This window comes from Rhincodon typus, chromosome 15 (genome assembly GCF_021869965.1).
Source record: "Rhincodon typus isolate 14 chromosome 15, sRhiTyp1.1, whole genome shotgun sequence".
Lineage (NCBI taxonomy): Eukaryota > Metazoa > Chordata > Chondrichthyes > Orectolobiformes > Rhincodontidae > Rhincodon > Rhincodon typus.
Window position 1 is genome coordinate 3323524 of NC_063346.1, and position 12766 is coordinate 3336289.

At 44.9% G+C, this 12766-nt stretch overlaps 1 protein-coding gene across 1 annotated transcript in view; it reads right to left on the reverse strand.

The window, feature by feature from the left end:
- Window positions 1-12766, reverse strand: part of LOC109927885 (carboxylesterase 5A-like) — a 39449-nt gene that overhangs the window by 24676 nt on the left and 2007 nt on the right.

Consider the following 12766-nt stretch of genomic DNA (forward strand, 5'->3'; position numbering starts at 1 on the left):
CTTTACTGGCTCCATCCCCGCCTCTTCGACCTGTTTGTTTCCTCTCCTCTATCCATCTTCTATCTGCCTCCCACTCTCTCCCTGTTTATTTCAGAACCCCCTTCCCCTCCCCCTTTTCTGATGAAGGGTCTAGGCCCGAAACGTCAGCCTTTCTGCTCCTATGCTGCTGCTTGGCCTGCTGTGTTCATCCAGCCCTGCACCTTGTTGTCCCAGTCTATCCAACCTTCCTTCATAGCTAAAATCCACCATACCAGGCAATATCCTGGTAAACCTTTTCTGTACCCTCTCCAAAGCATCCACATCCTTCTGGTAATGTGGTGACCAGAACTGTACACAATATTCCAAGTGATGCCTAACTAAAGTTCTATAAAGCTGCAGCATAATTTGTCTATCTTTATACTCAATGACCCTTTTAATAAAGGCAAGAATGCCATAAGCCTTTTTTACTACCTTATCTACCTGCACTGCCACCTTCAGTGATCTGTGAGTCTGCACACCCAGATCCCTTGCATAACAATACTCCTAAGGGTTCTGCCATTCACTGTATAATTTCCACTTGTATTTGACATTCCAAAATGCATCACCTCATATTTGTCCAGATTAAACTCCACCTGTCATTTTTCTGACCATGCCTCCAACTAATCTATACCCTGCTGTATCCTCTGACCATCCTCCTCACTATCCACAACTCCACCAATCTTTGTGTCTCCACAAACTTACTAATTAAACCAGCTACGTTCTCCTCCAAATCATTTATTGAGACCATGAACAGCAGAGGTCCCAGCACTGGTCCCTGTGGAACACCATTAGTCGCAGCCCTCCATTCCAAAAAGCATCCTTCCACCGCTACCCTCTGTCTCCTATGACTAAGCCAGTTCTGTAGTCATCTTGCTGCTCACCCTGATACCATGTGATTTCACCTTTTGTACCAGTCTGCCATGAGGGACCTTGTCAAAGGCTTTACTGAAGTCCATGTAGACAACATCAACTGCTTTTCCCGCAATCATCTTCGTCACCTCCTCAAAAAACTCAATCAAGTCAGTGAGGCATGACCTCCCCTGCACAAAACCATGATGTCTGTCATTAATAAGTCCATTTGTACCTAAATGCTTATAGATCTTGATCCTGAGAATCTTTTCCAATAATTTCCCTACCACCAATGTGAAGCTCACAGGCCTATAATTTCCTGGATTATCCCTGCTACCCTTCTTAAACAATGAAACAACATTAGCTATTCTCCAGTCCTCTGGGACCTTGGTTCATTGTGCCCAGCCTAGGCTCCAGGTAGCTGAACACATGCTCCACAATGCAGAGTGAGTGTTGAGATGCCAGAATCAGAAGTTCATGGAGTACATGGGGGGTTGTCGGGCTGGAGGGGTTTACTGAGACCCTCAGGACAGGGGTCAGACCACAAAGGGATTTGAAACAAGGATATAATTTTAAAGTTCAGGCAGTTTAGTTTATTTTATCTCATTCTAACATTATTTCTTAGCTATTTTCTGACACACTCCTTTTATGATCAATTTATAACTTTTACCTTTTATAGGCTTTTACAACATGGGAGGAAGCAATTCAGACCATTGTTTCTGTGCTGGTCCATCAGAAGACCCTACTCAATTAATCTCATTCTCTGATTTTACTGATGCTAACCCAGTCCCTAGTAAAGGCCAATTGGAAATTGACTTCTTGCTATGAGGGTTCAGGTTTTGGAAAATCCCTGATTTTTTTAAACAAGAGACACCAATTAAAGCTGGAATAAGGAAGGCTAAGAGGAAGTATGGGGAAAGGATGGCAGGCTGTGCTAAAACAAATCATAAAATAGTAAGAGGGTAGTGAAGGATAGAGTGGGCCCCATAAGGAACAAACAGGGTAAGCTGCCACTGAAGCAATGGATATGGCAGAGGTACTAAATGAGTATTTTGCTTCTGTCTTTATCAAATTAGAAGATGGTGACATTGGGCTGGTTGATCATGTGGGTGTTGAGGAACTGAATAGTATAGTGATAGATAAAGAGGAGGTGCTAAAAGACTAGCCACACTCCAGGTACAGAAGTCACCAGGCCTGGATGGAATCCATCCAAGATTCCTGAGAGAGCCAAGGGAGCCGTTGATAGAAATGTTCCAGGCCTCTCTAAACACAGGATCAGTCACAGGAGCTGGAGGATTGCGAATGTGACACTGTTGTTTAAGAAAGGGACAAAGGATAACAGGAAACTACAGAGCTGTTAGCTTGTTGTCAATAGTGAGAAACCTGATGGAGGTCATAATACAGGATAAGGTAAATGTACACTTGGAGAAAAATAAGTTAATTCAGTGATGGTAATGCCATTGGATAGTCAAGGGGGTAATGGTTAGATTCTCCCTTGGTGGAGATGGTAATTGCCAGATGTTTGCAATGTGTAAATGTTATCAAGCCAAACTTGAATATTTTCTGGGAATCCAAATTGCAACAGAATATGAAATTGACACAGACCAATTGTCCCCTGATCATTGCATATCCCCACTTCTGACCTTATGCTGGAGGGAAGTTATTGTAGTGTTGGGCTCAAAAGTGATACCTTTAAACCTAACCATTAAGGATTAATTGAACAAACCAATGACCAATTGAAGTTGTGGAAAAATACATGAAAATGGACCTGGTGTAAAAGAGTAGCTTATTGTGGCTGGTTGTCTGTGGGAACTAATTCTTTTATGTAGTTAACATGGGAGTCACTTGGAAATGTTTCTGACTTATTTTCTACACAAAAGAATGTACAGAAAATTCTGAAATGGAGATACAGCATGTAACCAGAATAGTATAAACATCAGGGACTCTCCCCACCGGACCTCGTTTGTGAGACAGGGGGCCATCAGACTGGGGTTCAAGAGCCAATACTGTGGAAATGGAGACCAAGCTCCAAGTGTGAACCATCACCCAGTGGTCTCTTACAGACAGAAAACAGTGAGACTCACTCGTGGAATAAGTTGAAAGTATTTTAAGTGAATAGATTCACTTGTTAGATTGCATCTATTTAAATTAGATCAAGCTCATAAATTTGCTTTATATCAAAGTGCACGTCTTCTTGTAATCGTTTTGATCTGACTTTACAGAACCGATGAGGTACTTTCAGCCTCTCAATACAATCATTGATGAAGCAGCTGAAGATGGTTGAGCCTAGGACAGTGCCCTGAGAAACTCCTGTGGGAGAGAAACATGAGTAAAGACAGTCAGTCAATTGGGAACTTAGTAGGTCTCTGCTAACTGTAGGAAGGGGGTTGGGAAATGAGTCCATACCATCTCAACATAGAATCTTAGAAAGTGTTTGTGAACCCCCGGAATGCATACCCTCAATTGAAACCTCTGTGAATCTGCAGTGTAACAGAATACTGCGGGGAGGTGATGGGCTAACGGTATTATCACTGGACCCAGCGATCCAGATAATATTCTGGGGACCAAGGTTCAAATCCCGCTACAGCAGATGGTGGAATTTGAATCCAATAAAATATCTGGAATTAAGAATTAAGATGACCATGGATCCATTGCCAATTATCGGGAAAAGCCCATCTGGTTCACTAATGCCCTTAAGAGAACAAACTGCCATCCTTAGCTGGTCAGGCCTACATGTGACTCCAGACCCACAGCAATGTGGTTGACTTTGAACTGCCCTCTGGGCAATTAGGGATGGGCAATAAATGCAGCCTAGCCAGTGACACCTTCACCCCATTAATGAATAAAAAATAACGAGGGGTCAAGTGTGGATTGAGAGGTATGCACAGTTCGACTGGACTCTGTGTGGGACCTTTGTTTTGAAACCACAGGAATGAGCTGGTTTTGAAACAAGTACAAACTTTGCAAATTGAGTGCAGAGCAGGATAAACACAGAGGGAGCTCATGATTTAGATCAGAGCTCATCGCTAATGCTGGACAAACAGAGTTGGAGGTTTTCCTCCAATCTAAATTGCTGCTGGTATAGGAGTTAATTAATCACTGGGGTTGAACAATGTTTTAAAGGGACAGCTCTGGAGAGATAATGTGTGGTATTTGAAGAGCCATTGAAATTTCTTGACCTTGGAGAAAGAAAGATCCTTATTTCTTTTCAACAGGTGTGGTATAACACAGGACTGGAAGGATTAGGAAGGCTCAAATGGAGATGTAGTGGCAGCACAGAGGGATACAGACGGGAGGGAGTTGCTCTGGGAGTCCTCAACATTGACTCTGAACCCCATGAAGTCTCATGGCTTCAGGTTAAACATGGGCAAGAAAACCTCCTGCTGATTACCACGTACTGTCCTCCCTCAGCTGATAAATCAGTATTCCTCCATGTTAAACAACACTTTGAGGAAGCACTGAGGATGGCAAGGGCACAAAACGTCCTCTGGGTGGGGGTTTTCAATGTCCATCACCAAGAGTGGCTCGGCAGCAGTACTACTGATCGAGCTGGTCGGATCCTAAAGGACATAGCTACTAGACTGGGTCTGCGGCAGGTGGTGAGGGAACCAACAAGAGGGAAAAACATACTTGACCCCATCCTTACCAATCTGCCAGCTGCTGTGGAATCAGTCCATGACAGTATTGGTAAGAGTGACCATCACACAGTCCTTGTGGAGATGAAGTCCCACCTTCACATTGACAATAACTTCCATCGTGTTCTGTGGCACTATCACCGTGCTCAATGGGACAGACTTCACACAGATCTAGCAACTCAAGACTGGGCATCCACAAGGTGCTGTGGGCCATCAACAGCAGCAGAATTGTACTCCAGCACAATCTGCAACCTCATGGCTCGGCATATCCCCCACTCAACCATTACCATCAAGGCAGGGGATCAACCCTGGTTCAATGGAGAGTGCAGGAGGGCACGCCAGGAGCAGCACCAGGCATACCTGAAGAAGAATTTCCAGTTTGTGGACTCCAGCTGCTTCCTCTTTACCATGGGCATGCAATCGTTTTACACGTCCATCCCCCATCAGGATGGTCTCAGGGCTCTCCAGGTCTTCCTGGAAGAAAGGCCTGAACCATCCTCATCCTCCGCCACCCTCCGCCAATTGGCTGAACCCATCCTCACCCTGAACAACTTCTCCTTTAACTCATCTCCCTTCCTTTAGGTCAGAGGGGTAGCTATGTGTACCCACATGGGCTGGAGTTATGCCTGTCTCTTTGTGGGGTACATGGAACATTTCTTGTTCCAGTCCTACTCCGCACCCCCCAACAACTCTTTCGCCGATACATCAATGACATCATCAGCGCTGCTTCCCCCTCTCGCCTTGAATTGGAAAGGTTTATCGATTTTATTTCCAATTGCCATCCCACTCTCATTTTCAACTGGTCCATCTTGGACTCTTCCCTTCCCTTCCTTGACATCTCTGTTTCCATTTTTGGGGATAGACTGGCCACTAATATCCACCCCAAACCCAGTGACTCCCACAGTGACCCTGACTATACATCCTCACACCCTGCTTCCTGTAAAGACTCTATTCTATTCTCCCAGTTCCTCTGTTCTGATCTGTTCCAATGCAGCCAACTTCGACAAGGGAGCCTCCAAAATGTCCACCTTCTTCCTCAACCGAGGATTCCCCAGCACTGTTGTCAACAGAGCCCTCAATCGGGTCTGACCCATTTTCCACACTTCCACCCTCACCCCTTCTGTTCCCTCCCGCAACAGCGATAGGGTTCCCCTTATCCTCACCTACCATCCCACCAACATCCACATCCAGAAGATCATCAGACGCCATTTCCACCATCTCCAGCCCTTACCACAACCCCCACACACCAGGCCTTGTTACCACATGGTCTGCTATTACACACGACCCATTGTTAGCCATTAAAAGTACCCATTAATAGCTAATCATTCTCCTAGGCTGACCATTATCCACTGCTTTGTCTGTCCAACTCCTCTTGTCTCTCTTGGGGTTCTATCCCTACCTATTGTTTACTCCTTATCCCCTCCCTCACCCTATATTCCGCATAAAAGATGGTTTTCCTAGCTGCTATCAGTTCTGAGGAAAGGTCACTGGACCCAAAACTTTAACTCTGATTTCTCTCCACAGATGCTGCCAGACCTGCTCAGTTTTTCCAGCAATTTTTGTTTTTGTTTCTGATTTCCAGCATCCACTATTCTTTTGAGTTTTATATCCAAAAATGAAGCGATCCCACAACCAACCGATCAGATCTAAGCTCTGCAGTCCTGCCACATCCAGTGGTGAATGGTGGTGGACAATTAAACAACTCTCTGGAGGAGGAGGCTCCACAAATATCCCCATCCTCAATGATGGAATAGCCCAGCACATCAGTGCCAAAGATAAGGTTGAAGCTTTCACAGCAATCTTCAGCCAGAAGTGCCGAGTGGATGATCCATCTCGGCCTCCTCCAGTGGTTCCCGTCATTACACAGATACCAGTCAATTTGATTAATTCCATGTGATATTAAGAAATGATTGCAGACACCAAATACTGCAAAGGCTATGGACCCTAACAACATTCTGGCAATAGTACTGAAGACTTGTGCTCCAGAACTTGCCGCTCCCCTAGTAATAGTTACAACACTGGTATCTACCTAACAACGCGGAAAATTGCCCAGGTACATCCTGTACACATAAAGCAAGACAAATCCAACCCGGCCAATTCCCGCCCCATCAGTCTACTCTTGATCATCAGTAAAGTGATGGAAGGTGTCAGTAACAGTGCTATCAAGCAGCACCTGCTCAGCAATAACCTGCTCAGTGGTGCCCAGTTTGGGTTCTGCCAGGGCCACTCAGCTCCTGACCTCATTACAGCCTTGGTTCAAACATGGGCAAAAGAGCTGAATTCCAGAGGGGAGGTGAGAGTGACAGCCCTTGATATCAAGGCTGCATTCGACTGGGAGTGGCATCAAGGAGCCCTGGCAAAACTGGAATCAATGAGTATCAGGGGGCAAACTCTCCGGTGGTTGGAGTCATACCTGACACATAGGAAGATGGTCGTGGTTGTTGGAGATCAACCATCTCAGCCCCAGGAGTTCCTCAGGGTAGTGTCCTTGGCCCAACCATCTTCAGCTGCTTCATCAATGACCTTCCCTCCATCATAAGGTCAGAAGTGGGGATGTTCGCCGATGATTGCACAACGTTCAGCACCATTCACGACCCCTCAGATACTGAAGCAGCCTGTGTTCAAATTTGTGTCTACCTACAGCACATAGACTGCAGAAGTTCAAGAAGGCAGCTCACCATCATCTTCTCAAAGGCAACCAAGCCTAGCCAGCGACGCCCATGTCCCATGAATGAATTAAAAACACTTTAAAATGTGAAACAATTGAGACAGTTCAAATACAAATGTCCATCTCAGAAACTGTGGAATTTCCTGCTGCTCCTTGAACACTTTTGATCTCTTGTCCAAATATATCCTGTTGTCAATTGATTTTCAATTTTTGTTTCTTGTTTATGTGAAGCAGCTCACGATGATTTATTATGTTAAAGTTGCTGTAACAGTACAAATTGTTGTTCAATTGCTTCCTCCAACAAGTTGCCTTTTGAACAAGGGACACAATGTCCACCTTCTGTTTCATTCCCCGGCACTTTCAGGGGAAATGTTCAAAAGCACTTTTAAGTGCTCATCCACACAAAGGATGGTAGAAGTTTGGAATTGTCTTCCACAAACAGCAGTGGATGTTGGAAAAGTTAATTGTAAATCTCAGATAGATAATTTTTTGATAAGCAGGGATTATGAGCCAAAGACAGGTATGTGAAGTTAGGCCACAGATCAACCATGACATCACTAAATATTGGAACAGGTTTAAGGGGCAGAATGGCCTCCTTCCGTTCCTATCATTCACTCACCCCTCTCTGCTCAGTTGAACCTTTCATACATCTCTCCTCCCATTTAGTACCCGAGCTGCACTCTACCCAAAGACTTTGTCCCCAACAATTCCTACTCAACAATCACTAACTATCTGCCCTGATCCACCCATGGTCACACTTCAGTCAAGAAAGCACAACAATGCCTCTACATCCCCAGGAGGCTAAGGAAATTGAGCATGTCCACAAGGACCTTTAGCGATTTTTACAGATGCACCATAGAAAGCATCCTCTCTGGATGCGTCACAGCTTGGTTATGGCAACTGCTCATCCCCAGACCACAAGAAACTACAGAGAGTAGTGAACACAGCCCAGTCCACCTTAAAAATGAGCCTTTCTTCCATTGACTCTACACTTCCTACTGCCTCAGGAAAACAACCAACACAATCAAAAACCCCTCCCAGGGGGTTATAATCTCTTCCACCAATTTCCACGGGCAGAAGATACAATAGTTTGAAAACACATACCGACAGATTTAGAAACAGCTTCTTCCCTGCTGTTACCTGGAAAAGCTCAGCAGGTCTGGCAGCATCTGTGAAGCAAAAAACAGAGTTAACGTTTCAGATCCGGTGACCCTTCCTCTCATACATTAGAGTTGATCTTTCTCTGTACCTTCTATGTAGCTCTAACACTATATTCTGCATTCTGTTCAATTACCCTGTTGTACTATGTAAGGTATGATTTGTCTAGTTAGCATGCAAACCAATACTTTTCACTGTATCTCAGTACATGACAAATAACAAATCAAATCAAACCAAATCAGATATCTTTAATTACACTGTTCAGCTACATGCTAGGGGCAGGTGAGGGACTTGAATCTTATCGTCTAGTCCACGGGGTAACACTACCACTGTGCCAGAAGGTGCTTCAGAGATTCAAACTCAAGATCTCCTGCTTACTCACTGAAGCCACGGCCCAAACTGGCAGATATTGTCAGAGGTTCTGAATCCTCTCACCCACATCAAGCAGACAACAAGCCTTTAGACAGCTACCTATCAGGTTGTAATTACCATCAAGCTCCTGGACGGAAAGCCGAGCGTAGACAGTGTGGGATGCGACAGGTCATGGAAAGTGCGACAGAGATGGAAATTCTTTCAATGGGTTCTCGCTCTCACCTTCAGAACACTCAACTGTGGCTGAGGACTTCTTCCACAAAGTAGCAAAGTTTACAGTGAGCAGGACTAGGAGCCAATGGCAGGCCATCTTTCCGTTCAGGTGGGACAGCACACTGCAATATGGAAATGTCACTCACTGTCCAGTGTGGACTCTGGGAGCTCGAGACTACCTTCACTATGAACAGTCTGAGCAGGGCGGCTCGGTATTTACTGAATGATGCAATATGATCACTTACCCAAGACCGGAATGATTTCAAATATTGGCTTCTTCACCAGACACACTCCCACATCAGCAACGTTGTTTTTCCCACCCACTTCTCAAACAAAAACTTAACCCTTACACTACATGGTGGTAGTAGATGGATTAAGCCTGGAGCTCAGTGACCAATGGTGTTCTGCAGGGATCTGTTCTGGGACCTCTACTCTTTGTGATTTTTATAAATGGCTTGAATGAGGAAGTGGAAGGGTGAGTTAGTAAGTTTGCCGATGACATGAAGGTTGATGGAGTTGTGGACAACGTGGAGGGCTGTTGTAGATTGCAACGGGACATTGACATGATGCAGAGCCGGGCAAAGAAGTGGCAGATGGAATTCAACCCAGAAAAGTGTGAAGTGATTCATTGTGGAAGGTCGAATTTGAATGCAGAATACAGGGCTGATGGCAGGATTCTTGGCAGTGTGGAGGAACAGAGGGATCTTGGAGTCCACGTCCATAGATCCCTCAAAGTCGCCACCCAAGTTGAAAGGGTTGTTAAGAAGGTATATGGTGTGTTGGCTTTCATTGGCAGGGGAATTGAGTTTAAGAGCTGTGAGGTTATGCTGCAGCTCTATAAAACTCTGGTTAGACCACACTTGGAATATTACATTCAGTTCTGGTCACCTCATTACAGGAAAGATGTGGAAGCTTTGGAGATGGTGCAGAAGAGATTTATCAGGATGCTGCCTGGACTGGAGGGCAGGTCTTATGAGGAAAGGTTGAGGGAGCTAAGGCTTTTCTCATGGAGCGAAGAAGGATGAGAGGTGACTTGATAGAGGTTTACAAGATGATGAGAGGCATAGATAGAGTGGACAGCCAGAGACTTTTTCCAAGGGCAGAAATGACTATTATTAGGGGGCATAATTTTAAGGTGATTGGAGGAAGGTATAGGGCAGATGTCAGAGGTAGGTTCTTTACACAGAGAGTGGTGGGTGCGTGGAATGCGCTGCCGGCAGAGGTAGTGGAATCAGATACTTTAGAGACATTTAAGTGACTCTTGGATAGGCACATGGATGATAGTAAAATGTAGGGTATGCAGGATAGTTTGATCTTAGAGTAGGATAATAGGCCAGCACGACATCATGGGCCGAAGGGCCTGCACTGCGCTGTACTGTTCTATGTTCTATCTGAAGCTAGACACAGAAAAAAGCCCTGAATACTGTCCCCATCAAACACTCCCAGGACAGGGACAACATAGGGTTAGATGCAGGGTAAAGCTTGCCCTACACTGTCCCTATCGAACATTCCCATCCAGGACAGGGACAGCATGAGGTTACATACAGGGTAAAGCTTGCCCTACACTGTCCCTATCAAACACTCCCACCCAGGACAGGGATAGCATGGTGTTACATACAGGGTAAAGCTCACCTTGTACTGTCTGTATCAAACACTCCCACCTAGGACAGGGACAAAATGGGGTTAGATACAGAGTAAAGCTCTTTCTACCTTCAACAAATGAACACTGTCTTTTGACTAAATTTACCATTTCATTTCCCGCTCTCACAGTCCACTTGTCTGAACACAATGAGATCTCTATTTCACTCCAAAAATGCAAAGTTCGAGGAATATTCCACAATCCTATTATCAGAGGGACCTCTATTCCTGCCCAGTCTGGGATGGTTGGTTGAGGTGGGGTAGTAGTGTTCAGCGATTTGTAGGTTAGGTGGTAATAGGGAGATGGGCCTGGGTGGGATGCTCTGAGGGTCGGTGTGGACTTGTTGGGCCGAAGGGCCTGTTTCCACACTGTAGAGATTCTATTACCGCTCTATTCTATTCATTTCTTGATGTAGTTATGTTCCGGTTTCCTATCCTTGTGATTTGCAATGGACACGTATCAGGTAACTTTGTGATTAGCTCTCCACACTCCACAATCCTATCCACAGAGCGATGTGTTTGCCTGTTGACACTCATCAACAATTTTCAACAATGAAACAATGGGGAGGTATCGCATCTTGCTTTTGAATTAACTCCTCAGAGGCCGTTATGCTGTCACCAAGTCTCCCTTTATTTAAAAACCGAAAGAACTGCGGATGCTGTAAATCAGGAACAAACAAAGTTGCTGGAAAAGCTCAGCAGGTCTGGCAGCATCTGTGAAGGAGAAAACAGAGTTAACGTTTCAGGTCCAGTGACCCTTCCTCAGAGTACTGGTCTAAGCCTGAAATGTCAGCTTCCCTGCTCCTCTGATGCTGCTTGGCCTGCTGTGTTCATCCAGCTCTACACCGTGTTATCTCTATGTCTGATACTCCTGTTCTTATCTGTCACCCAGGGGTCCCTGATTGGGGCTGCTAATCTGATCCAATCAGGGAACTCATATGTTAGGAGGTCCACTTGGCTGACCTTGTTACAATCTCTGCAGCTTTTGAACTCAGGGTTACACAAGCAAAGTTGTAGTGGCCTGACTTAACCCTTTAAAATCCATTAGACACAATGCTGTTGTGGGAGCAACTCAGTGATCCGATGTGGTATTAATCAAACAATGAGGCAGCAAGGACCAGAGCGCTGGGATTCAGGAACAACATAGCACCCACACACCAGCCTGCAGTCAAATAACATGCTTAGCCTGGATGTCCATCCCAGACTGTGATGGTTTGACATGAGACACATACACATGGATAGCTGCTATAGGGAGCCACTACCCCCTCAGAAAATGCCGAGTCAGATCCCCCATCTGGATTGGAGTACAAAATTCCAGGTTGTTGCTCCCAATGCAGGAATGAAGGAGTGCCGCACTGTCAGAGGTGCTGCCTTTCGGATGACTCATTCACTGAAGCTGCTTCTGCCCTCTCAGTTGGACCGAGAGGATCCCATGGCCATTATTTGGAAGGGGACCAGGCCAGTTATTCTATGTGTCCTGGGCTGTCATCATTGTGACAGTGTTTGACACAGCTTGCCATGCACAAAACGGCTGCTACATTTTTCTTCCATCAAAGAATTGCATTTAAACACGTTTCACAAGGCCTGTTCAATTATCCTGAAAGGTGATATAGAAAGGCACACCTTTCCTTTTTTGTGTATTTAGTATGTCTTAGACACAAACCTTTTATATAAAGTTATGGCTCTGAAGGAGTTAATGATGCATTCAGTCCCACCCTATGTGGTGAGCTCTCTCTGTCTAAGTGGAGGTAATCCAGTTTTGCATGAGGACCTGAAGGGAGCTCCTGAGAGTCCTTAGTAATTATGCTGAACTAGGAACAAAAATTGTACATTTTGCTGTCATGCAATAAACTACATTTCTATGTAAGACAAATGCCTCTTCTGTTCAGACTCAGCATAATCAGACACACCCTTAGACTCAGCAAAGAGAAAGGAGGAGAAAATGTTATTTTAATTTAAATTTGATAAGGTTACTTTGAAATTTTTAGTTTCTGTTACAGCGCCCTTGAGAAACCACCACCCATCCAGTTTAATCTGTCTGTTTGGTTAATTAAAATCATGCCAAAAGTGAACTGGGCAGTGAACTGCCCAAATCAGAGTGTCTCATCTGGCAGCAGTAGAATCTGAAAATACAAAGTAAACTTATTTAATTTGAGCATTAAACAATGTTGGGGATGGTCATCATGATGTGGCACAGAGTAAACTGTCCAATCGC